At 42.8% G+C, this 5,178-nt stretch overlaps 1 long non-coding RNA gene across 1 annotated transcript; it reads right to left on the bottom strand.

Moving 5' to 3' along the window:
- Window positions 1-2,453: 2,453 nt before the first annotated feature.
- On the bottom strand, window positions 2,454-4,806 carry LOC308610578. Its single transcript, XR_014014586.1, has 3 exons — window positions 4,744-4,806; window positions 4,251-4,275; window positions 2,454-2,516 (listed from the first exon to the last, which is right to left on the bottom strand). It is a non-coding gene; the product is annotated as an uncharacterized lncRNA (long non-coding RNA).
- Between the last annotated feature and the right edge of the window lie 372 nt (window positions 4,807-5,178).

Raw genomic sequence — 5,178 nt, forward strand, 5'->3', positions numbered from 1 at the left:
ACCCACCTCCTAGAGAAATGGAAATAAAAACAAAGATAAACAAATGGGACCTAATGAAACTTCAAAGCTTTTGCACAGCAAAGGAAACCATAAACAAGACCAAAAGACAACCCTCAGAATGGGAGAAGATATTTGCAAATGAAGCAACTGACAAAGGATTAATCTCCAAAATTTATAAACAGCTCATGCAGCTCAATAGCAAAAAAACAAACAACCCAATCCAAAAATGGGCAGAAGACTTAAATAGGCATTTCTCCAAAGAAGATATACAGACTGCCAACAAACACATGAAAGAATGCTCAACATCATTAATCATTAGAGAAATGCAAATCAAAACTACAAAGAGATATCATCTCACACCAGTCAGAATGGCCATCATCAAGAAATCTAGAAACAATAAATGCTGGAAAGGGTGTGGAGAAAAGGGAACAATCTTGCACTGCTGGTGGGAATGTGAATTGGTACAGCCACTATGGAGAACAGTATGGAGGTTCCTTAAAAAACTAGAAATAGAACTACAATATGACCCAGCAATCCCACTACTAGGCATATACTCTGAGAAAACCATAATTCAAAAAGAGACACATACCAAAATGTTCATTGCAGCTGTATTCACAATAGCCCGGAGCTGGAAACAACCTAAGTGTCCATTATCGGATGAATGGATAAAGAAGATGTGGCACATATATACAATGGAATATTACTCAGCCATAAAAAGAAACGAAACTGAGCTATTTGTAATGAGGTGGATAGACCTAGAGACTGTCATACAGAATGAAGTAACTCAGAAAGAAAAAGACAAATACTGTATGCTAACACATATATATGGAATTAAAAAAAATGTAATGAATAACCTAGGGGGAAAACGGGAACAAAGACAGAGACCTACTTCAGAATGGACTTGAGGATATGAGGAGGAGGAAGGGTAAGCTGTGACAAAGTGAAAGAGAAGCATGGACATATATACACTACCAAATGTAAGGTAGATAGATAGTGGGAACCAGCCAGAGAGCACAGGGACATAAGCTCGGTGCTTTGTGACCGCCTGAGGGGAGGGATGGGGAGGGTGGGAGGGAGGGAGATGCATGAGGGAAGGGATGTGGGAACAGATGTAAATGTATAACTGATTCACTTTGTTATAAAGCAGAAACTAATAAAAAAAATTATCTTTGAGCCGAAAAGGAAAAAAAAGAAGTAATCAATAAAAATTATTAATATACTCTCACAAATAAAAAAAAAAAGAATCCAGCCATAGAGCAACTAAGCCCGTGCACCACAACTACTAAGACTGGGCTCTAGAGCCCGCAAGTCACAACTACTGAGCCCACGTGCCACAACTATTGAAGCCCATGCACCTAGAGCCCGTGCTCTGGAACAACACAAGCCACCGAAATGTGAAGCCCGTGCACAGCAACGAACACCCAACACAGCCAAAAAAAAAAAAAAAAAAAAAAGAATCCAGTAAACATTTGCCTGGGTGGTGATAGGATATGTTTTCCAGGTTATATGAGGCTCACTTGGTATAAAATCAATGCACACACCGAAAGTGTACAGTTTATTTACTTTTATATCCATACCCATTCATGATGCAGTGGTGATGGGAATATTTTCTAGAAAGTTGGCACCAGTAACAATGATGTTTAGGGGAACATAAATCAAGGGAAACACAACACAAAAAGTTCACATACACACACAGAATCATACCACTCATTTCACATACAGACACACCCAGTCTCATGCATACAAACATACACCACCTAACCGTAATACAGCTTCTTCCTGGGACTATAGCAATTGGTCACATTACTTGTAAATCACTTTCTATCACCAGGACCCCTACTCTCATTCCCAGCGCAAATTTGGAATCAATTTGCCCTCTACACTAAAACCAGCAAGAATGTCCCACTTTCTCATCTTCAAAGTTCTTCCTCCCCAAGTGACTGATTCCAGAATGCATACCGTTTTCACGTTCTGTGAAGGCCACCTGCAATTACAGAAGAGAAAACACTATGAGGATAAGATCACAGTAATGCTCAGGTCTTTTGTTCATTTGCTGACAGCAGAAAACCTCATAAGAAACAGTGGTCCAGGGAATCCAGCAAGGGTTATCAGAGCAAACCTACTCAGGCTGAAAGGCAAGAACTTTGCTGGGAGGATGGAACTTCCAAGTCCATTTAGGTTGGAAATTACAGAGTTCTTTTCCTACAGGAAAAATCGCTGCAGAAGAGAGAGCTCCGTACTCTACAGGCTGTAATGGATGCTGTCAATTTTAATGTCCTGTGGAATCAGGCACCATGAGTTGGTAATAGACTCTCACTCCACAATCTCCCAACCAAGCGAGTTGTATATATCTGGAAGGAATACCCTCAAATATTCATAACTTAATTCTATTCAAAGAGAAATAAAGCAATATTTCTATCTCAGACCAGAAAAAATCCAGCTTACCTTGGGGATCCACGGAGGCTTTTCTTCTGTCCTATCACGGTGCAGGTCATGAGCCACATCCTCAGGGAGAGCTGGAGGGACACAGAGTAACAATTAGGACACTGGTAAAGCTGCTCAGGAAATACTCAGGGGCTTTCTTCTCGATGAGGACATGGGGTGGTGTGTATGGATGTGGGAGGTTAGTAAGTGTGGGCTGAGCTGGTGTTGGGCCATCCTCTTTGGCGGATGAAGGAAGGCAAAGGACAAGAGGAAGGAAATGAAAACAGAGCTTTGGCTTTCTAGCTAAGGGGAGCCTCATCAGAAGGGAAGGGTCGATCTAAAAAATGGTAAACACTAAAATGCATGCTCTGTTTCAATGACACAGACCCATGACCCATCCTGCCTCTTTTGAGTTTCTGCTAAATTGCCACTGTCTCTTGATTTTTTCCAGATCACTCTTTCCCCAGCATCCACAATGCCAACTACTGCATTTATCATGTCTTCTGTTGTATGATATTTTATACCTGATTAACAGCAACCTCCATTAAAGGACTGAATTCAGTCCTAGACAAAATATGCTATATTTATTTACGAATCACTTGTCTTAAAGAAAATCAAATACACAAGATTTGACAAAACTGAAATCCTACCATTTAGATACCACCACTATCAATCGTATCATATTTTACTCCCAGTCTTTGTTGTCTATAAAATATACGTATGCCCACTGTGACAGGGGTTGTCCATACTCTAGGGAGCTGTTCCATAAGTGGGACACTTCGTTATGAGGAGGGAGCCCAGACTGAGTACAGCCTGTCTCTAACCCAGCTGTGCAGGAGAAGTGTACAGCCTAACAGTCAGGTTCCACTTTGAGTCCTTGGGTGTGGGCTACAGGAATTGACCAATTCTAAGGCTTATGGTAATGTTATCCAATACAATAAAATAGCTCCCTGATTCTTATCTGCTTTTGGCCTTGTTTAAGCAATGACACCAGCACTGACAGATATGACCTGTACTGTATACATGGGGTCTCACACCTCTCAGAATCTGGGAGCTGACCAGGAGAATGCAGGTCCTGAGGTGAATTTCACATTAATGACTGTGCCAAAGTCAACTGATAAGTCCACCCATAGCTGCCCTGGATTCTGTGACCACTAAGGCCACCTGATGGGCAAGGTCTGGACCTTTGGAGATGCTAGGACTTCCAGCCAAGGATACGGATGCAGAGACTCCCTTGCTCCATGACTGAGGATCCCTTGGCTGAGTGGTAAGTGCAGGTCAGGGATCCAGAGCACCCACATTGGGACCCACCCCTGGGTTCTCAGTTTGGCTTTTCCACTTAGGAGGTCAAGAGCTGAGAACATTTATCTCTGCACCATCTCCTTCTGAGGAAAAGGAATATTAACCAAATCTGGGCAACAGCTGTGTTGAGGGAAGAACAAGGTAGTGTACAGACAGTGTGCAGTGGTGATGAGGTTTGTTGCCAGGTGAACTGTGCTGTGTAAGAGGGAAATATCTCATGAGGAAACACACACATGATCACGCATGCAGGTTCACAATCACAGCACATAGGCTCACACATGGTCCCCACCCCAACCCTGATACACACAAACCCACATCATCTAAATGATGCAGTTACTTCCAGGACCATAGAACTTGGGCATGGCTCTTTACTGGGAAATCAGTCTCTAGCTCTACACCCCCAGCCCTCATCCCTGTAGGGACCCTGAATCAGGGTGTCTCTCCAAGCAAAGCCAGCAAGAGAGTCCCACCTTCTTCATCATCTAGGTTGTTCCTCAGCACAGGGGTGATCTCTGAATACATACCGTTTTTGTTTGCTGTCCAATCCACCTGTGATTAGAGAAGAGAAAACAGTGTAAGGATCTCAGCATCATGTGCTCTGTGGACACAGGTATTTCATCTATTCTTTTGTCCTCAGAAAAGCAAATGGGAAACTGTTGTTGAGTCAATGGCCCCAAAAGAAACCAGAGAAGAAAGCTGTGGTAAATGCTCGATCTTTGCCTGGAAGATCTCTCAGGTCCACTTTGAGGAGCAAATACAAAAGTCTATTTCAAGGAGGGAAATTTTCTGCTGAGGAAAGTGTGTCTGACTCTACAGTTTCTAACTGATGTTGCCATTTTTTAAATGGCCTTTTGAATAAGTTATCTGTTGGGAAAGAGCTTCAATCAGCATGCATCCAACCAAGCAAAATTGTATACATCAGCTGTCTTGAACATTGTAGATCTTCAGATCTGAAATCAATTGGAAAAGAAAGAAATGAAGCAAACTTTTAATCTCTGATAAATAAGGGGAGCTTACCCTGGAGGTAGAAGGAGCCTCTTCAACTGCCCTCACATAGGGCAGTTCCTCCAAACGGTCCTCATGGGGCTCTAGGAGGACACAGAGTAAGTGTCAGGACACTGGTGATGCTGCTCAGGAATTACTCAGAGAGCCTCGTTAATGTGGACACAGGGTGGGAGTGTATGGATGCAGGTGGTTACTGAGTGTGGACTGAGGTGCTGTTGGACAAACCTCCCTGGTGGGTGGAGGAAGGCAAAGGGGAGGAACATTTCAGAAATGAGGAAGAGAACCTTTAGCTTTCTAGCTGTAGGGAACCTAATCAATTTGAAAGTGTCAGTCTGAAAAAGCTTGAACACTAACATTGCACTATGTTTCAGTATAGAGTCCCACGGCCCCTCTGCCCATTTGAAAGTCCCTCCAAATCCCCCTTCTTCTTGAAATGTTACAAGACTC

The sequence above is a fragment of the Mesoplodon bidens genome, assembly GCF_964165515.1.
Source record: "Mesoplodon bidens genome assembly, contig: HAP1_SCAFFOLD_939, whole genome shotgun sequence".
Classification (NCBI taxonomy): domain Eukaryota; kingdom Metazoa; phylum Chordata; class Mammalia; order Artiodactyla; family Ziphiidae; genus Mesoplodon; species Mesoplodon bidens.